Here is a 23,096-nt window from a genome sequence, read left to right as displayed (position 1 = left end):
AGCTTAGTGGATAATCTGATAATGAGCTTAGTCATCACTAAGCAAAATTAATATTGCAACTTTTACGGTTTTTTGCCATTTATTGCATAATTTGGAAAATTGAGTTGGCTCTCAGGAAACCTCGTCTCACTGTCGCGAGCCGGCCGCGGTGGCCGAGCGGTTCTAGGCGCTTCAGTCCGGAACCGCCCGACTACTACGGTCGCAGGTTCGAATTCTGCCTCGGGCGTGGTTGTGTGTGTTGTTCTTAGGTTAGTTAGGTTTAAGTAGTTCTAAGTTCTAGGGGACTGATGACCTCAGATGTTAAGTCCCATAGTGCTCAGAGCCGTTTCAACCTTTTCACTGTCGCGACTAGGTCTCACCATGTTAATCTGAAGGTGCAAGCTGAAATGGCATCCATTTTCGTACCACCTACTTGTGTCTGTGGATAAGTTCAATTGAGCCGGAAAATTTTATAAGTGATCTCCTCATCGGCTTGAAGAGGCGACTGGCTGCAGAGACGCTGGGCTGATGAGGTTCGGAGAAGAAGTCTGGTGCAGAAGGACCCTGGCAGAAAAGTGATTTTCTACTGATTGCTTTATAAACTGAAAACTCAGCTTTTCGCGTGTTCCTTTGACACATCGTTTCGGATGGATGAACCATGGATATTAAAAACGCCACCCAGTAGAAAGGTGCCTTAAAAGAAACTTATTAGCTTTCCTGACTCTTGTTTCTGCGATCGACCTGTAGCACGCTCACTAATACGTGGCACAGAAAAAATGCGCCCTGCTCTCGTTCTGTATCTGTCTACGGCCAAGAGGGTTACACCTCTGCAGCACTGTTGGGGTTTTCTTTTTCTTCGAAATTATTCATTTTAGCCAGTCGTGGCTATTCTTAGATTGTGTTATACATTTGATATTTGCTGCGCCTTAGCTCTACAATACCGCAAACGTACAAAGGTGTTCTCACAACTAAGTTCTCTCTTCACTTTCCGATTTTATCTACTGCTGTTAGTGTGTTTCAAAGAAGGTCTTCTTTCTAAATCCAGTTCACAAAAGCATTCTTCTAGGCCTCGCAAAAAAACGACACAGCTCCTCCTTCCACATTCAGGTCGTTAAAACAGACTCTACTTGTAGCCCTGCACTGCTGGAGACCGTACCTGTATTGTTACTTCTGGTGAGTAGCACACAAGGGAGCTCTTCAAAGCAAAGGTCAGCCTAACCGAGAGGCAATGAGTACAAACAAGTACCATCCTGTGATCGTAATAGGGGCAACCACCCCTGTCCAGCTAACGTGACCTGTGCGTGCGTGTGATTACAGCCCAGCTCAGTAAGTCTTCATAGTGGCCTCTTATTTAGGAGAACCGTGCAGTTCTCTATGAAAATGTAGTCTACATTAATGAAGTACTAGCAATCACTGGCGCTGATACACAATGTCAATTATCAGTGGGAATTAATTATTAGAGTTACAGGATAGTTTTGAGGAAAACTGTTGCGTAACAGTATCTAGTTGCTTACGTAGTGTACTAATTTTGTGCATGCCATTCCGGATATGAGTGACTTGTTTGCTCAGATATTATAGATACTCATTACATTGTTTCTTACAGAGGGAAAGGACTGCTAGAATAGGACTGAATCTTCTACTAGCTGCTAGGTCTTACCTTCCCTACATTAATTTTTCTGAAACCTCTTCTGCTACATACATTCAAGTGTGATCTAAGATCTGTGTCTAGCAAATGTTGTATAGTGTATCCACATACACAAGTAACAGTCAACTTGTTAAATGTTTATACTAGCATTAGAAAATGTAAGTATTTATTAAGCTACACTGATCGAAATGAAGAGTAACGCGCCACAAAGCAACAGTCTGCGTCTTATAAAATTTTGTAGCCGGCTGCTATGGCCGAGCGGTACTAGGCGCTTTAGTCCGGAACCAAGCTGCTGCTACGGTCGCAAGTTCGAAACCTGCCTCGGGCATGTATGTGCGTGATTTCCTTAGGTTAGTTAGGTTTAAGTAGTTCTAAGTCCAGGGGACAGATGACCTCAGATGTTAAGTCCCATAGTGCCTAGAGTCATTTTTTTTTAAAGTTGTACAAATAGTCATGCTGTAGCAGCTATTAATAATTAAACCTGTATTCAATTTTCATCTGATGTCCGTCGGTATCAGGTCTGACCCCGAATGCGCGAGTACAGTCTCATCATGTTCATCGTGACACAGAAGCACACTGCCCCCGAATCTTACTTGAAGGAATCATGTGCCATGATTGCTTCTACAAGTAAGGTGTCCTAGAAAGTTTTCTGCGTTTGCGTGCAGCAGTTGATAGCACGTGCATATGCTCTTAATTGCTATGCTCATGTAAACGCGCGTTTGTAGGTGTGTGGTGTCCTCAGCAGAAGATGCTCCGTGAGCTTTCCCTCGCGCAGCTTAAGTCTGGTACTCTGATACAACAGCGTTTCCTGCCTGAGTATGGATTGCAACCAACTGATGATGTTCTGACGTACGTAACAATCAAGAAAAGGGACAAGTAGCCTCGGGAAATTAGAAGTTTACTTTCAATACTGCGTCACCACGCAAAGCGAGCAATTCCAGAGGTTGTATTGAATTAATCCGTACGTCCTTCCAGCGGATCCCTCTTAAGTTAATCCGCAAGCAAGCAGGCTGTTACAGTTACCTCCGACACTACACGATGTCGTTCTTAAAAAGGCGCAAAACTGCAGTTTCGTTACAAAATGAAGCCTGAGTACAGGCCGCGATGGAAGGGATTCGCGGAGACAGTTGTGGCAAAAATGGATGAAAATTTCCCATTCCTAGAATTCGTATGTTCCCGGACGAGGCAACATTCCACGCTTCCGGTACGGTAAATGCACACAGTTGGCTCATACGGGGCACTGAATTTCTACACGTAGTGCTCGAGTGCGAACGTGGATCTCCAGAAGTTGTGTGGCGTGGATTATTGAAGGGTAGAGTTATAGGCCCACTCGTCTTTGCAGAGCATTTAGTTAACACGACAACGCACATAGACATGTTGGAGATGTTTGCTGCGCCACAACTACCTCTTGACGAGATCTTTGAACAAGATACTGCACGCCACATAATGCCTTCTGCGAACGTTGTGAGGAATTTTTTGGATCATAAGTTCCCAGATCGCGGGACTGGGAGAGGTAGTCCATCGACTGCTTGGTCCTCCAGAAGCCCAGACGCTACGCTAGTCGAATTTTTTAATGTGGGGACTTATCACGAAACAGGTGTAACAGTTTTCGGCTCGTGACCTGCCAGAACTGCGCCATTGCATTCGTGAAGCTGTAGCAAATGTTACGCCTGCAATGCTGCATAAAAGTTGGAGAGAAGTGCAATACAGATCACATGTCTGTCGCGCCACTAATGGGGCGCATATCTAGGTGTGTTAGGTGTATGAAAAACATTTTGAGTTACCATATTTGAAGACACATATCATCAATAACTATATCAATTATCTCGAAAATTATTACGTTTTATATTATTCTATGTTTAAACCGGACATCCCTTCACGGCTTTTGTGCTGTGAACTGCAGCGTAGGGTTTTGAGTTATATTTCTTGAACAGAGTATTTAGTACATAAGTCACGATGATTGTGATAACAGGCTTTACCATGGTTATCACATATTGGTGACCATTTACCTGCCTTCAACAATTGCCAAATCAATGCTGTTGTCACATCCACATCCACATCCATACTATGATTCAAGGATCTGGTGAGGTATGAGACACGAGAATCACTGCTTCCTCTACAGAAACGCTGGAGGCGATCTGGCTGTCACAGACTGAAGCGCAAATCATCGTTGCCATTCAGTGTCCCAGTTTACTCCGACTGTTACACTATTATACCATTAAATGATTAGTATGTGCGGTAAAAGTGTCAGGAAAACGGCTTATAGAAACTCAAGAACTCAATGCATCTTCCAATAATCTGTTTCTGCATCAATCTCGCCATTACTCTTCCTTCGCGTACAGCAAACTGTTTAAGCTATCCGTCTATTTAACGCTCCCATGCTCAACGTTTCGATGGTCCGACCTTTCTCGAAGTTCGAAGGATGGTGATACGCCGCATGTGCACATGCTCCGGGCATACTGTGTTGTGATCTCCAGACGATACACCCAACGATTCATCCAATGCCCATGTACTCGCACCCTTCTTTATTTGTAGGATTGGAGTATTCTTAGCTCAAAAAACGTAAAATGAACTCCCATATGGATGAAAATTTCAATATCATCTACGCAAACTAAAATAATGGAGTACCTTCTCTCCCTGTTCCACTTCCAAACAGAACGAGGGAAAAATTACTGCCTATATGCCTCTGTACGAGGCCTAGTCAGTCTGATATCTTTTAGTCAAGGGACAATAATCGCATGTGGACTATTTTTTAACAAAATTGGACGGGAGTTTTATGCTTTAATATGTCTAATTTGAAGAGAAATTCAGTACCCTACCCAGTCGCGTATCAGTGTCTGTTTTGGAATGACCTATTCCTCGCTTTAAAAGTCGTTTATCTTTCGCGGTCTATTTATATGTAGGTGACGTGCATGACGATAATGTCCTGTATAAAACGAATTATGTCTCGACGGGTTCTGATGAATTTCATTGTGAATGTTTCTTTAGAGTGCATAAGAAGCGCATGCCTAGGTGCTGGCATTTTATTCCCAGTGCCGTAAATCATCTCATCAGTTTCGCAAGTGGATGACGTTACTTTTTACGACGGTGTTGTTGTTTGTACTGATTCTGGGTACTGCTAGTACAACCAGTACCATGGTACCTTGTAATTAATAATCATATCAACTGAACAGATCCCCAGGGTAACAAGTTATGGCTCCACTTGTGGTTCAGAGCGTGCTTGCCGTATGAATACATCAATCAGCACCATGACGTACACACCGTAACTAATTTATTCACTGCCTTGCTGGAGTTAGCTGCCAGAGGCGATTTACACTGTGCACTGATAGCACTTTAGATAAAAAAAGTGAGACTATTTTGTAAGTGAGGCCAGAGGCAAACATTTATTTTCTACCACAATAGATGTTTCAATTCTTCGGTCATATGCACTTTTCGCTACCTTTTGTTAGTTGGTGCCATACTAGTTGATAATGTATATATATATATATAACATTTAATGGAGTATATATAAATGTACAGTTTATTTTTTGAAGTACGTCATAGCACAAGAAATATGTTGACAGCAACGGTGTACAGTTGATAGTTCAAGAGTTTACGTATACTATATAACGTGTGCAGCACAAATTAATTAAATACTGTCAATAGAAGAATCTTTAGTAAAAAAGTTAAAGATCTCTTTAGTTTGAGCTCCATATGTAACAGTTTCGTCTTTCGTTGTTCCCAAGTATTAGGCCTCAACACCTAAACAAAAGTAAATATCAAAACATAAAAGAGAAAAAAATTCCAGGTTAAAATTTTATCCTTCGCTGCAAATGTTGGGACGTTCCAGAATCTCAGACCGAAAAGCATTAAATGCATAAAAATTTACGAGTAAAACACTGTACTACAGAAGTAAAGCAAAGATATCCATCGAGATTGTAAAACTGAACAACAAGCTGAATCAATTAGAAGTACTTGAAATATGAATCATTAGAACAGTAACGGATGCAGCTTAAGCAAACGAGGGCGGTAAAATGAGAAATAATGAATAAGTGACCAAAATGTAGATGAATATCGAAGCTAACTGTGAATAAAAAATTATCCTTTTTGGGTAATTGTACCGAGTCAATGAGGACGGGCTAACGTAACAAATACTCCTTTGTTTCTGAAAAAAGACGTTAGTGATTTCGTGGACCGCAGAACTAAGAAAATTTTAAAGAAACAGTATTAAAAAATCAGAAACAGCAGATAGCAACTCATCTAGAACTAATATCTACATCTCAGGAAAAGCATGAACTGAAGATAGAAAAAGGCAGAGAGATAAAGAAGTACTAACGAATATGTTAAAAGAACAAAATCTTTGAAACATAAGTACGAGAATATGACGTCATAGTTCCTATTTTCATACAAGGTTGCTACAATGCAAAAGTTCACTTTTCTCACTTCGAAAATAGCATATAATAACACCACACTTCGTATTTAGCTGTCGTATGCAATTGTTTCTTCCAGTTATGAATCAGATTTTCTTCCGTGGTGGTTAGCATTGTGTCATGAACTGCGTGCCGAATCTGTATCTGAACCAATATCATTGTTCTTCGTAGACTACGCTCATCCTAACTATAACTCCCCAGGACTCCTCAGAGACTGACTCAAATGTGGTGCCGAAAAAACTATAAATATTTACTTCAATTTATCGGTAAAGAATAAATAATGAAAATAGAAGCACAATAACTAGCACAACGCACTGCTGTAATTAGTTTCCGTCTATGCGAAGGCAGGTACCAACAGTGAATTAAAATGTCCACAGAAAAGAAATAATTGGCAAAGACTGTCAGCAATTACATAAAAAGCTACAAAAAATTCATTTATTTCTCCTTCAAAAAGGAAGAAAGTGTCTAACTTTTCTCGATAACTTTTCTTAGTGTGCATTATTCATTTTAAACCTTTCAGGACTGAAATCTATTGCACTTAAAGATAATGTCTTTTGTGATTTCCTACATTAATCCACCTGGTAAGAATACAACGGTAGTTGGTCGTCTTCTTATATGCGTTTTGTCTGACAGTCTTTGCCAATTATTTCTTAAAGGAATATCTTTGGTTCATTTCTAGTACATGAAGAATTATTATGATGATTTGAACTTCATGAATGGCAAATGTGAGCACTGCACCTGAAATATCCCTTTGGCTTCATTTTATCACTTTCAAAAAACGGAACAAAATACTTGTAAACTTTAAAAATGAAGTAACATTGTGGTGTCACCGCCAGACACCACACTTGCTAGGTGGTAGCCTTTAAATCGGCCGCGGCCCGTTAGTATACGTCAGACCCGCGTGTCGCCACTGTCAGTGATTGCAGACCGAGCGCCGCCACACGGCAGGTCTAGTCTAGAGAGACTCCCTACCACTCGCCCCAGTTGTACAGCCGATTTTGCTAGCGATGGTTCACTGTCTAGATACACTCTCATTTTCAGAGACGGTGGTTTAGCATAGCCTTCAGCTACGTCATTTGCTACGACCTAGCAAGGCGCCATATTAAGTAACTACGCATGTATTCTGAACAGATAATATTGTGAATCATATACCGTCAAGAGCGACGTTCATTATTAATAGATTAAAGTTAAGTATCAAACTAATTACGTCCACTTTCTGAATTCTAATTCCTTGTCATGTTCCAGACCTCACGTCAGTATAGTTCTTCCCTCCTCACGCCAGCCTGCGTGAGCTAAAACGCGTGCATTTCGGCCTCCTCTAGTAACACGGTGTTGGCTCTTTTGCCAACACAACAAACATAACTGCTGTTGTCTTCTAAATCGGTACACCGACAAATATACTACTAAGACACTTTATATTCCTCGAAGAAAGGTACTCCGTACCAGTATTGTTGATATGTGGTTCTATTCCTGTTGTGTATTGAGCGAGGTGAAAATGGTTCTATATGTGTCTGTGCACATTCTCTAATACCCTTTATATTACTCTTATGATCACCATGCCCCATGTACTGTGTGGTAGAAGAATGAAATCAAAGTCTTTTTCGAATATCCGTTCTGTAGACTTATGGAAGAGGATTCCGTGAGAGATACATAGCTTTTCTTCCAAGGACACACATTGGGCAATCTCCGTTATGCTTCCCAACAGGTTACTTCGATCTGTTAAGCATCTCTGAATTCATTCGACGTCTGTTATCATGTCCACTTGATAAGGGCTACGCCCCCTGGAACAACACTAACGTCTTGTATGCGATTTCCTTTACGGTCACTATGCACTCATGCAGAACCTTATCAAAAAATTGAAGTGTATCATACATCTTCCGTTTTAATGATTTGCCTGTTCCTGCCATTTCCTACAGCTTCATAGTGCCCCTAAATATTTATACGTGCTCAATATGTGCACCACTAATCTTGTAATCTTGTACTACTGTCTCGTATCTCTTTGTTGTTGGAATCTTCATGCGTTTATTCACATTTAAAGAGAGTTACCAATCGTTAAACGACGTGGAAAATTAGAGAAAGTATTCTGTACTTTCTTACGATCGTCGAAAGATGATAATAATCCATCCGATAACAGAACGGTTCACCATTTCAGCGCACGTGCCATGTGCTTGGAGTTGAATATGTAATCAAATGTTGGGATTCTTATAGGAAGGAAAGGTTTGCTTCGCGCAGTCTTAGGAACTGCAAAGTCGCGACAGGAGAGCTTTTTCGGTTTCTATTGTCATTATTCAAACGTTCACTAAAGCAGTTAACAGATAACCTTTTTTGTATAGACATTAGATATGAAGTAACTACACAAACAGCCGCGCGCGCTACCACGCCGCTTCCCGAATGTGCGTGTATGTGTGTGTGTGTTTCGGTGGCGGGAAGGGGGGGAGGGGAGCGGTTACAAGGGCCCGGATCGAAATCCCTCTGCGCATTAACGACGCAGCCTGAATGTGGTTTCCGATCGGTTTCCCGCAAACGAATTCGTGGATATCGGGTTAGTACCAACGTCCCACCTGTTACACTATTCGCAATCACTTCGTAAAACGCTCACACACTTCCACATGGGATAAAATTACACGCAGACAGATGAGGTATACCAATTCCACCACCTGGGGGAGAGCGGAGAGTGTGTTCTCGTGATAACACGAAGGGAATGCGGCCAGCCTCTACCACTGACATTCCCAAATCCAGATAGACATGCCGAACCGTCAAGGTACGATAAACGCCAGGACAAAAAGAAGACTTAAGTATGGATAATTGTCGCTTCTACTTTGTTAAGCGTACGATATTTCCTGTTACATGTTGCTAATTTTTACTGTCAGAATTCAAACACAGGGAAATTATGAAGATACCATGCTACAAGAATGAAGAGAAGCATACAAGCATCTCTGACAACGTAAGCGAGAATGGTCTGATATCGCTACCGTACCAGCCCGTTGTTGTCAGTCAAGCGTCTGGCTGCATGATTATTCAGACTGATTTCGTGCGTTAGATATGTTTCGTGTCCTCCGATGAGCAAAAGGATGTGTCTACGTTGTTGAAATGCTTTACGTACAAACTAGCCTGAGAATATATGTATACGTTAGTATGTCGCGTTATCCAAATATCAGTAGGCCAGAGGGGAAGAAATAATAAACTATACAACAGAAAATATACGTATGTATGTATGTATATGTATATATGTTTCACATCTCCTCCTAAACTACTGAAGTGATTTCAACCAAACTTGTACACTTTTAGTGTCTGGAAATCATCGCTATGGGGATAAAAGCAATCTACTTATCGAAGAGATGGGGATGGAGGTCAAAAGCCACTCTAACCTACGACGCACAAACGTCCGTATTTGCGTCATCTAATATTTGAGAATGAAAACACTTAGACGTTTGTAATGAAGTTTACAACTAATTTTTAGCCTTTATTAAACTGTTTTTCGCTGACAATCGCAACAATACGAAAGAAGGAAAAAGAGGTTATTGCGTACTAATTTTCGCTGTTTATGCAATAAATCTGCCACATGAAGCATGACGTTTTAATTTATTACTTCTTTATTACTAACTGTACTATGGAAACATTTTGCAGACCATGTTCACGTACACCTGTGAATGTACCGGCAAAGTTATATCATTGTACGAGACGTAGTTGACGAGATATGAATTCAAATATTTCGATGCATGAAAAACTGCCGCATTATCGTCGACATTTTAAGTTTTAAGCTATTTATTAATTACTCTGTTCTGAAACATTTCGCAGACAGTATCCACAAATGATGCTTAATGTACATAGAAAAATATATCATTGTACGACTATAGTTCAGAAGATATGACACCACAAACACTGAGATACGCGGAAAGCTGCCACACTGTGGGTGACGTTTTACTTTATTGCTTCTTTACTGCTAGCTCTATTCACAACACGTTTCGCAGGCTGTAGCCACACATACCACTGGATGTTCTGCCAGAATTATATCATTCTACGGGACATAAATCACGAGATACGACGTCTTAAAATAGAGCTGCATAAAAATGAAACTGCTGTGCGAAATTCGATGGAGATGCAGGTGAATTTTGTGTACAAATGCGTGTGAAATGTGTTAAACGTGTGTGAAACCTTATTTGACACATGCGAGCGCTAACAAATCCTAACATAAGAAGCTCATAATAGACATCAGGAAAAATTTCAGTCAAATTTGGTACATATACTAATCACAACATTGAAACGAATCTGTGGAGGTAAGATCCACCAGCCTCCTATTGGTGTGAGCATGATGATGTGTAGGGAAATGGACGGTGGGAGGAGGAGGAGATGCACAGACGGTAAGGAGAAAGGGGATATGCACCCTGATAGGGGACGGGAGAAGGAAATGGACAGAGAAAGGAAAGAGGAGGACTTCAACAGGAAGAGGGGAGAGAAGAAGATTGAAAGAGAAAACGAGAGGAGAAAATGGACAGAGAGCGGAATAACGAGATGGATGAAGAGAGGGGGGCGGCGGAGGTGGAATTAGTGGGCGGAGGATGAGAGGGACAGAGGAGGAAGAAGCTGGTCGACAGAGGGGGAGGTGCAGATTGACAGAGAAATGTGGTAGGAGATGATGAACAGAGAGAGGGGGCAGGAGGAAGCTAGCGGAGGGTGCAGGATGTGGAAGGCAAGATAGGATGGAGGAGACGGACATAAAATGGGTGAAACAGGAGATGGACAGGGATAGGGGGAAGAAGATATGGACTAATAGAAAATTATAATAAATACATACCTGGGCAAACTTGGGTACTCAGCTAGCTTTAATAATAAAACAATAAAAATTCTAAAACATTTGAAATGCCATGCACGGATGGAACTTATATAGTTTGTGTGGCGTATTACAGATTAAAAATCATCCCAGTTACAAATATTTAGTGATGAGGTAAGACGACGGACGAGAGAAAAGAATGTATGTAGTATCGAATAAGACTTCAGTTATAATGTGTGGAAACTGATACTGAACAAAATTGTCCATTATGTAAAACATATTCCCACTGTGGTATAGGTACACGCAGGAGATGTTGAGACCAAATACTTATCCGATAACCCGCCTTTTGATTTCCTATGGCTCTGCAGTGTCATATACCACGAATACCAAATAGGTTCCTACTAACGAGCCTGTCTGTTGGTTAAGACACTAGACATCTTATCTTTAAATCGCCTAATCCAAACACTTGAATTGCCTCTTTGAAAAGGAAATGGCCAATTAATTTCCATATCCTGGACCTTTTATTCGACGCTAATATTCTTTTCTCTGGTTTATTTCACAAAGCCAAGATCGGTACCTTTCCTCCCTCTTCTGCAGACAGATTTGCCCCGCCGACCTCTTTGTAATTGTGGTGGTTGTAGCTTCTGATTTTATCTACCTTGCGTTTCTTCTTTCAACACAATAAGGGCGTCTAGTCACTCCAAAGACAAGTTTCCTCTGTCATTCGTTAGCTCAACACTTCTAAAACCTGTATTTTGCAGGGATGCTGAACGTTGTTATCTTACATACAGATATTATTGTTTGGATGTTATCTTTACTTATCATTAGCTGCTTCATTGCCTTTGATCTCCGAAGATCATAGCATGTGTTACTGAAATGCAGATATTATTGAAATGATCGTGATGTATCAGTAATTATTCTCACACAGCTTAGTTTCATACAACTGGTACTAGAGAGAGGTGTTTTGGACTAAATTGAAAATATGTGTGTGAGAGATAATATGTGGCATCTACGGCTACTATTTGTTACTGATCTGATGATAGATATTTGTAGCGTTCCCTGTGAAACCCTAGAAGTGGCTATAAAATAATGTAATTAACCGCAGAACTCAGCATGGGTAGAAAGTACGTGATGATGGAAGCAAAAACTTTGAAGTTAACATTTATCCACAAATGAGACGTTTGCAAGATAATTTAGAATATGGATTAGAAGCCACGACTGATTAGACTGTAAAAAATAGAGCTGTATTTGAAATAAAAACTTTTCGATTAAATCCCCATTTAACTGAGCTTAAATTTCGTCCACGCCCATAGTTGGCGAAGGTGATAGACGCAGTATAGGGCACCAACCGGTTTTACTGTTGACCTACGATGACGGCAAACGCACCAATAAGGTTCAAGATAGATGAACCATGCAGGCCTTGTAACTGATCCTTCAAATCAGTGAGCGGAATCATAGGGATCTTCCTGTCTCGGATAAGCTCTAAAGTGATGTGTACAGCACACCTAATGATGCGGCTGAAGAAATGGAGCAACGAATGCTACTGCTCTTTGAAAATTCACGAGATGATCGTCTGTTTATTTTGCTATGTCGGGTCATTACAGAAATGAGATGTACAGTACTGCTTTAGATACAGCTGAAGAACATGGGTGGTGAATTGTACACTCTAATCAAGATTTACGAGGCAATACTTAAAATAATTCATAACTAACTTCGGACACGAGTGTAACACTGCCTCCAAATGTGAGAACGACATGAAAAACACATTCTTTACAAGTGTACAGTAAACGTAACATACACTGAAGAGCCAAAGGAACTGGTACACCTGCCTAAAATGGCGTAGGGCCCCCGCGAGCGCGCAGAAGTGCCGCAACACGATGTGGCATGTACTCGCCTAATGTCCGAAATAGTGCTGGAGGGAAAATGACATCATGAATACTACAGGGCTGTCCATAAATCCGTACGAAGGGGAAGAGATCTCTTCTAAATGGCACCTTGCAAGGCATCTGAAATATGCTCGATAATGTTCATTGTCGGGAAGTCTGGTGGCTACCGGAAGTGATAATCTCAGAAGAATGTTCCTGGAGCCAGCCTGTAGCAATTCAGGATGTGTGGGGTGTCGCATTGTCCTGCTGGAACTGCCGGAGTCTTTCGGAATGCACAATAGACATAAATGGATGCATTTGATCAGACACGATGCTTACGTACGTATCACCTGTCAGAGTCGTATCTATACCTCGGGTCCAACACCACTCCAATTGCACACACCTCACACCTTTAGAGATCCTCCACCAGCTTGAACATTTCCCTGCTGACATGCAGTGTCCATCTATTCATGAGGTTGCCTACATACCCGTACTCGTCCATCCGTTCAATACAATTTGAAACGAGACTCGTCCGACCAGGCAACATGTCTCCAGTCTTCAACAGTCCAATGTCGGTGTTGAAGGGCCCAGGGGAGGCACGAAGCTTTGTGTCGAGCAGTCATCAAGGATACACGGGGGGACCTTGTGCTCTGAAAGTCCATATCGATGATGTTTCGTTGAATGGTTCGCACACTGACACTTGTTGATGGCCCATAACTGAAATATGCAGCAATTTGCAGAATCGTTGCACTTCTGTCACGTTGAACGATCGTCTTCAGTCGTCCTTGTTCCCATTCTTGCAGGATCTCTTCTCAGCCGTACCAATGTTGGAGATATAATATTTTACAGGATTCCTCATATTCACGGCACACTCGTGAAATTGTCGTACGGGAAATCCCCACTTCATCGCTACCTCGGCGATGCTGTGTCCCATTGATCGTGCACTGACTATAACATCACGTTCAAACTCACTCAAATTCTCATAAAATGCCACTGTAGCTGCAGCAACTGATGTACAAACTACGCCAGACACTTGTTGTCTCATATAGGCGTCGGCGACCGCAGCGCCATATTCTGTCTGTTTACATATCTGTCTATTTCAATACGCATATCTATAACAGTTTCTTTGGCGCTTCAGTGTATAACGTGTTCAAGCATTATTGTAAGCCACGAGTGGAACTGGATGGAGGCTAGTTGGAGAAATTTACATTTCTAAGCACTTACATTGGCTGGGACAACATATTCGCTATATATACGAGGGTCATTCTAAAATTGTGAATGTTTATTCAAGATAATAAAGGACAACTTATTTTAAAATACATTTTGATACCTCAGTTAATTTTCTACATTGCTGCAATGCAAATTTAAACATTTGTTGCAGCTACTTTGTTGAACTAGTCACTGATGACTTCTTCGTCATTTCCATAGTACGTTATTCCCAAAAACTCAGTTTGGGAAGGAGATTCTTGTGCCAAGTCTATGTCATAAAACGGGTATTCATAAACTTCACACATAAACTGCCGACGTAAATCCTACGCCAACACAGAAGGTGGGCGAACCTTATTGTGACACTACATGCCGTCTGTTTTGAACAGTGCAGCGTAGTCGGAAAAGGATCTGACAGCAGGCATCTGTATCGGTATCTCTCTTTTAGGCATAAAGCCGACGAATAGGACGCCATTTAGATCCGAAACCAATGCGGCAATAACTTCTTTGGTGCTCGTAGTTTGTCTTTTTTTCGGTTTAGTTGGGGTTATGAATGCTACCATCACGTCACAATGTGTTCCAGAACCTACTCTCCTTCCTTACTGCACCACTTGAGGAAATTCAATGCAGCCCTTATTCGTTGCTTTTTTTTTGCGTTTATCTGTCAGAAGATAAGGAAGCCATTAGGCATACATATACAGAGTGGTCAGAAATGATCTGAAAAGGTTGCAAGAATGTTGCAGGTTAGGTTGTCCTGAGAGATAACTGTGAAGTCGCACCGTTTCCTAGATAATTTGCATTAAAGTTAGCAACTGAGGCCGGTGTGCGCACAAATTTAACCGGCTCGCCAGAGACGGTGTCGCCAAATGCGTTCTTCCTTTCGTTTCCTAAAACCAAACAAGAGAGCGACACAAAAACTGGATGTGGGACGGTAGTAAAAACCAAACCCGAGTCAAAAGCTGAGCAGTCTCGTTTGCGCTATCACTTACGCGACCGGTAGACAACTGACAGCCGGAGCGCGATCGATTTCAATACGGCACGCGGAAGAAATTCGTGGGGGAGAGAGATAGGCGATCACGTTGTACGCCGCCCGAGCCGCATTTTGGGATATTCGTCGTTCTGTTGTTCGCATTATTTTGGTGTGGCTTCATGGTAAAACAGCCAATATATGCTAACTTCAAGCGGTTTACGCTTTCAGACTTTTCAAAATGAACAAATAAATGATGCGTTAATTTATTTAGTGTCAGAGAAACAACCCACGCCTGTGTGATCACTCATTGAAAGTATGTTTAGACAAATATTTATAGTTTCTGTCACATTGAAACACTAAATTTTAAAGACTCTACTGAGCTACCTGTGGCCGAAAGTCGCAAAGTTACAACTAACTGCATGTCGACTGGGGTTTTCTGTCTCATCTACGTGTTTTGCTTTCCTATACTTTCCGTATCAACATTAGTAAATAATTATCGCCAATTGTGGACGTGTTAGAACACTGCAACTATTGAAAGTGAAGATAAATTGCAATGGATTAGTTGCAGCCAGTAGCTTTTATAGGCATTTGTTTTTGACATTTAGAGATGCCTGACATGCCATCTTCTCATGTTTCTTTATTTAAGTGTCGTCAACATTATTTCTTTAGCAACTGCATTGCACGACTTTGCAGAGGAGATTTTTACGACAGATTTTGTAAAACACCATAAGTAAAGAAATAATGGGTACGACACATAAACACACGTAACCATCTAAAGGTGCGTTATAATATAAACAAACGTGTGTTTTTAGTCCCTGTTTGTTCGCGTGGCGCCTCAGGAAATGGCTGTCATTCATATCGGTGCGTTCCCCAATATTGACGTCGCGCCCGTTATAGTTTTGACTTAGGAGTGCTGGGCGCTGGTGTCACGTTCCTTGACGAACAGGCACGGAAGCGTAAGTAAGTATCTCGATCATGCCCGCGTGTCATCAGAGTTGGCCCGTGCCTGATCTAGGCAATGACAAAAACTTACACTAATTGATCTGTGAGGCCTCGTGAATCAGCGCGCAACGGTCTGATAGGCTACTTTCATCGCCAATTAACTCTAAAACGGCGCAACGTATTGAATTTTTTTCCACCTGCTATTACTCAGTACAACATGTACTGAAGACCCTTACAAGCCTTTAGTCTGTTTATGGTCACCCTGTATAAATGTAATCATCACACTGAAGTGAAAAGGAATCAAAATATGTAGTCGTGCGAGTTTTAGCGCATAACCTGCTGCTGCATTGAGAATCTGTGCCTCCAGTTGACCGTCCCTCCTCCGCTCTCTGCTTTTTTGTGGGGCACGCCACCTGGGGCGACCACTTGCTGCAGTTCTTGTGGATAAGTGCGGACGGGAGGGGGTCGCTGCCGCGCGATAAGCTGCCACCTGGCGCAGGTGACGGGTGGCCCCCCAGAGTGCTGGAATGAGCCCGCTATCGGGCACTGCTTAGCTCCCCTACGCTACGCGCCTTTGAGAGCCGGATTTTCTGTTTTCGTTTGCCGCTCCCAGGGGATGAGATTTCCTGCTTTTATCCTCACAGCCGACCCTTTGTCCTCTCACTTGATTGCCCACGCTCTGCTTACGTGCGAGTCGGAATGTGCATATACACCGAAAAGCCAAAGGAACTGGTACACCTGCCAATATCGTGTGGTACCCCCGAGAGCACTCAGAAGCGCCGCAGCACGACTTGGCATGGATTCGACTAATGTCTGGAAAAGAGCTGGAGGTAATTGACACCATGAATCCTGCAGGGCTGTTCATATATCTGTAAGAGTACGATGGAGCGGAGATCTCTTCTCAAGAGCACGTTTCAATGTGCCCCAGATATGGTCAATAATGCTGGTGTCTGGTAGAGAGTCTAAGCGTAGTAGAGTGTTCCTGGAGCCACTCTGTAGCAATCTTGGACGTGTAGGGTGTCGCATTGTCCTGCTGGAATTGCTCAAGTCCGTCGGACGGTGCAATGGAGATGAGAGGATGCAGGTGATCAGACAGGATGCTTAGTACGTGTCACCTGTCAGAGTCGGATCTAGACGTATGAGTGGTCCCATATCACTCCAACTGCACATGCCCTACACCATTACAGAGTCTCCACCAGCTTGAACAGTCCTCTGCTGACATGCAGTGTGCATGGATTTATGTTGTTGTCTCCATATCCGTACACGTCTACCCACCTCGATACAATTTGAAACGGACTCGTCCGACTAGGGAACATGTTTACAGTCATCAACATTCCAGTGTCGCTGTCGACGGGCCCACGTGAGGTGTACAGCTTTGTGTCATGCAGTCATCAAGGGTACACAAGTGCCCCTTCAGCTCCAAAAGCCCGTATCGATGATGTTTCGTTGAATGGTTCGGACGCTAACGCTTGTTGATGGCCCAGCATTGAAATCTGCAGCAGTTTCTGGAAGCTTTGCACTTCTGTCACGTTGAACGATTCTCTTCAGTCGTCGCTGGTCCTGTTCTTGCAGGATCTTTTTCCGGCCGCAGCGATGTCGGAGATCTGATGTCTTACTGCATTCTTGACATTCACGGTACACTCGTGAAATGGTCGTACGGGAAATCCCCACTTCATCGCAGCACTAACTGATATAACACCTCTGCCAGACGCTTGTTGTCTTATAGAGGCGACCGCCGCGCCGTATTCTGCCTGTTAACATACTGTATCTCTGTATTTTATTACACATGCCTATACCAATTTCTTGGGCGCTTCAGTGTACATACATAACAGGACTTCGTCTGCTTCGTGGTCACAGTTCTGGTGGTAAGTATCTCGCTATTTTTTGCTTTACACAGTGGAAAACCCACAACCGTAACATTCTGAGGTATGAAAGTCTAACAGTTTGTTGCCTACTTGCGGTAGGCGAGGAGCCGATCAGTTTCGCGATATCGAAGATGGTTGTTCCCAGGTTAGGGCCACAACAATTTCACGTTTGTTAAAGTCTTTTATCTCATTGGAGTTCCCCTTTTCTGTCCCCTATCGTTTCTAAAAGGTTCATCATTCGTCTCTGCTCCGAATATTGATTTCCTTATCACGTCATGTACCAGCACACCACCAGAATTCAGTATCGCAATGTGTCGTGGTGTGAGTGAAACAGAGACAGGGAGGAAGAGTGAGTGAAAGAGGATGGGTTTAAGAGGGCAGGAGAAAACAAACACACTTTCTGCACAAAGGTCTCACACTTCGAATTTAATTTTCGTGGAAGAATCTGAGGGATGCAATAGTATACCTCCCACACTGAAATTTGTTTAGAATTTCGCAGAAGTATTAAAATTATTCAAAATCAACGAGTCACCACTCTTACTCAATAGCCGCAAGTTTAAATGAGTCACTCAATCAAAAGAAAAACCACCCACAGAAATATACATTGATACGCCAAAATATTACGATCATTTCGCACTTCGAGAGTAAACGCTGGTGGTGTGGCGGGCACGTGATATGATAAGAAATGACGTAAGCGGAGCAGAGACGAATGAGGAAACCTTTAGTGACGACACGGACCAAAAAAAGGGAAATTCGCTGATAAAAAATACTTTGACAAAGGCGAAGTCGTTGTGGCCTGATGCCTGGAAATGGGCATTTCGGATACTGCTGTCGTGAGCATCTATGGACAGTGGTTTAATGACAGTGGAACCATGAGTGTTTCACGTCCATGCCTCATCTTAGAATGTGGACGTTGGAAGTTTTCCTCTGTGTAAAGCAGAAAGCAGCGAGAAACTTACGATCGAAACTGGCGACCACGAATTAGACGAACTTGTATTCTACCTTGCAAGCAATATTATCCATGACAAACCTTACTCAAGTAGGACATAGAAAGCAGAGTAGTACCCACAAAATGGTTCAAATGGCTCTGAGCACTATGGGACTTAACATATGTGGTCATCAGTCCCCTAGAACTTAGAAGTACTTAAACCATGCCCGAGGTAGGCTTCGAACCTGCGACCGTAGTGGTCATGCGGTTCCAGACTGAAGCGCCTAGAACCGCACGGCCACACCGACCGGCTGTAGTGCCCGCAAAGAGGGCATTCCTGGGTAAGAAAAGTCTACGTACCAAACATAGGCCATAATTTCAGGAAGATATTTCTGATAATGTACCTTTGGAGCAAAGTGAATCATGGGCAGTGGCAAAACCGGAATAGAAGAGAATCGCAGAGATGTGATGCTTCAGAAAATTTCTGAGAATCAGTTGGTCTCAGAAAACAAAGAATGAGGAGCTCCTTCGCAAAATCGGAAAAGAAAAGTAACATACGGAAACCACTGACAAGAAGAAGTGACAGAGTAATAGTACATGTGTTACGACATCAGGGAATAACCTTCATGGTACAAGATAGAGTCGTGGAAGGTAAAAACTGTAGAACAAATCAGAGATTGGAATATATCCAGCAGGTAACTGAGTTTTGCAAAAGATCTCTGAGATGAAAACCACATGCAACCCTATATTGGTGATGTCCTCCCTGATATCAGGGGTGTATTAGAATAGTATAATTCCCCTTATCACGAAGGCAGAATCGTACAGCATATTCGTTATGTCCTCGCTCATATAGGTGGCATATTAGAATAGTATAGTTCCCCGTGCCACAAAGGCAAAAAAGTACGGCAGTGGCTTCAGGAGCTTGATGATGAACTCTTGTTGATGTCTTGGTGACCAAATGTGGGGTCCGCAAAGAATTGAATCTCCTCAGTGGGAGTTTGTAGAGCAGATCTGCTTTGAAGTTCCAAAATCTTTTACGGAACCTGAGTCATTGGCGGTAGCTACAGCAAACAACCTTCTTTTCTTTGACGCTAGAATTGGTTAACAACGTCCGCCGCAAGTCGGGTATTTTTGTTTCCAAGGCGTCCTTCTTGGTATCACATTGCCCAAATGATACCACAGATCGTGTCTTGGGATTACGATAAAGCTACACTTGCAGAGAAAAGTTATGGGTCTTGTAGTTTTTGGATCTCAGAGACAAGAAATTCAATGGATGGTAGCACTGGGAGTTTGGAGAAACATTGCGTTATCACCTCTAAATTGCTCAGAGAGAGTCGCCGCAAATATAAAAAGACTCATTGATAAGGAGTAGAAATACCTAAGAGTTTGTGTGTGTGTGTGTGTGTGTGTGTGTGTGTGTGTGTGTGTGTGTATCAAGGCGTAGCCGTTTTCCATGGAAGCTTGATCCGACACTGTAAATGCTGGAATATGTTCACCATCGAACAAAACAGTCGTCGTAGAATAGATGAGTGTGTCATGTCCTTTTCAAGAGCAGTGGTGTATTCGTTATGTATAGGAGGATAGGGCAGAGAGTGAGTTAATGTGAACATTTCGGAGATGGGGTTGTCCTCTACAGAATCGATGGCAAACGAATACTGACAGCAATAACTCAGGTGTCCATGCTTTTGTAGCAAGCAGAGGATGAAGAGATGGAGAACGTATTTGAAAATATTCAAAGTATAATTCAGTACGTAAAGGAAGATGAAATTGTAATAATCATTACTGGTTGGAATGCGGTTGTAGCGAAGGGAGTAGAAGAAAGGGTTGCCGGAGGATATGGGCCTGGTAGTAGGAACAAGGGATGGGAAGGACTAATAGAGTTCAGCAAAAAATTTCAGGTAGTAATAGAGAATACTTTGTACAAGAAACACAAGAGGAAGAGGTCCCCTCCGAAAAGACAAAGATATATATGCGAAGATTGCAATTATATCATCGTCAGGCACAGATTCCGAAATCAGATATTGGACTGTAAGGCGTGCCGAGGCGCTTGTGTAGGCTCACTATTTAGTAATGATAAAAAGTAGGCCGAAGCTGAAGAGACTAGACAGGAGAATCTATGGGCAAAGATGTGGGATAAGGTAGTACAAAGGAATGAAGAGATATGCTCGGATTTCTCTGAAGCTAGATACTGCGATAATGAACAGCTCTGTTCGCAATTACGTCGAAGAGGAATGGACATTACTAAAAAGTGGAATCACAGAAGTTGGAAAGAAACACGTTGGTACGAGGAAGTAACTGCGAAGAAACCGTTGTAAGAGAAAATAAACATCACTTGAACGATGAAAGAAGGAAGTACAAAATGTGCATGGAAATTCAGGAAAACAGAAATACAAATAATTTAGGAATGAAATAAACAGGAAGAGCAGGAAAGCTAAGGTGAAATGGCTGCATGCAAAATGTGAAGAAAATAAAAAGAAATGAATTTCTAAAGGACTGAAGTTAAAACAACTCACTCTGAAATTAAAAACAAAGGCAGTAACATTAAGAACCAACTGGTATTGCACTGTTAAAAGCAGAGGAGAGAGCGGACAGGCGCAAAGAGTACAATAAAAGCTCCATGACGTGGATGAAATGTATGATGACGTGATAGTAAAAGAAGCAGGCGTCGACAGCGAAGAGACAGTCGATCCAGCATTAGAATCGGAATTTGAAACAGCTCTGGAAACAAATAAAATGGAATGAGCACATAACATTCAATCGGAATTTCTAAAATCATTGCGGGAACTGACAACAAAACAACCATTCACATTGGTGTGTGGACTGTATGAGACTGGCGATATACCATCTGACTTTCGGAGAAACGTTATCAAAACAATTCGGAATATAGCCATGCGAAAATAATCGCACAGTCAGCTTAACAGCTCAAGTTGCTGACAACAATATATTTCAGAAGAATGGAAAAGAGAACTGAGTTTCTGTTAGATGACGATGAGTTTGCCTTTATGGGAGTCAAAGCCACCAGAGAGGCAGTTCTGAGGTTGCGGTTGACAATGGAAGAAAGGCTGAAGAAAAATCAATACACGTTCCTAGGATTAGTCGACCTAGAAACAGCGTCCACAGTATAAAATGTTGCAAGATATTCGAAAGTCTGAGCAAAATAGCGGTAAGGTATAGTAAATTGTGGGTAACGTACAAGAACTAAGAGGGAACGATAAGACCGAAGATCAAGACCACAGTGCTCTTATGAAAAAACAGGTGTAGGACAGGGATGTAGCCTTTCGCTCCTATCGTTGAATCTGTACATGGAAGAAGCAAAGACGGAAATAAAACGAAGGTTCAAAAGTGGGATTACAATTTAGGGTGAAATGATATCAATGATAAAATTCGCTGACGCAATTCCGAACCTAAGAGAAAGTAAAGAAGAATTACAGGATATACTGAACGCAATGAATAATTTAATGAGTACGGAATATGAAAGGGAATAGATCTAAGAACATCGAAAGTAACAAGATGCAGCAGATATGTGAACAGCGGGTAACTTGACATCAGAACTGCCGATTACGAAGTAGACGAAATTAAGGAATTCTTCTACCTAGGCAGCGAAAAACTTATGGTGGATGGAGCAATGAGGACATTAAAAGCGTACTAACAACAACAAAAATGGCATCCCTGGCCATGAGAAGTCTACTAGTGTCAAACAAAGGACTTAACTAAAGGAAGAAATTTCTCATACTGCATGTTTGGTGCACAGCATTGTATGGTAGTAAAACAGGGACTGTGGGACAAACGGAGAAGAAGAGAATTAAAGCGTTTGAGATAGGATGTTACAGAAGAACTATAAAAATTAGATGCAAGGTGGACTGATGACGAATGAAATGGGGATGTTCTCCGCAGGATCAGCATCATAAATTTTCACTCGTTTCAGTTGACACTGCAGAGCGATCTGACGTATAAAATAGACCCATGACGCTCAATATTTTAATCAAAATCTCTGCCTCTTCTCCATTTGTTTGCTAAACAACACTGACGAAAATCTCCAAACGCCTAGTTCTGACATGCACTGCCGGGGCGGACTGCCGCGTTATGTAAACATTCATCTATTGGCTGCTACAAACGTGGAGTGAGTCAGACGCTACACGTAACTGCAGCTCTGAGTACCGAACAGCTATTATATTACAAAGCAAATGATCAGCAGCCTTGAAACCATCGCATCTGCCTGTGTTGAAGATACAGTATCATCGTGAGTAAAATGCGAGAGCCAAAATCAACAAACAGTGAAGTCTGTGATCAAGGTGGATGAAGTGGTTCGACACTAGTCTGAACAAGCAGTCTTGCCTACAAAATTGAGTGTGATTTCAATATGTAACGTATTTTAACTGGTAACTATTATATATTCTATGCTTCGATGACTAATTGCAAAAATGTCACTCTACAAATACAAGGAAGGTTCCGCGTTTCATGTCCAAGTTGGTCCTACAATTTGAGTAACTTACATCAACGGATTGTGAACTTGAAA

The sequence above is a fragment of the Schistocerca nitens genome, chromosome 4 (genome assembly GCF_023898315.1).
Source record: "Schistocerca nitens isolate TAMUIC-IGC-003100 chromosome 4, iqSchNite1.1, whole genome shotgun sequence".
In the NCBI taxonomy this organism is placed as follows: Eukaryota; Metazoa; Arthropoda; class Insecta; order Orthoptera; family Acrididae; genus Schistocerca; species Schistocerca nitens.
This window is presented reverse-complemented; position numbering follows the sequence as displayed.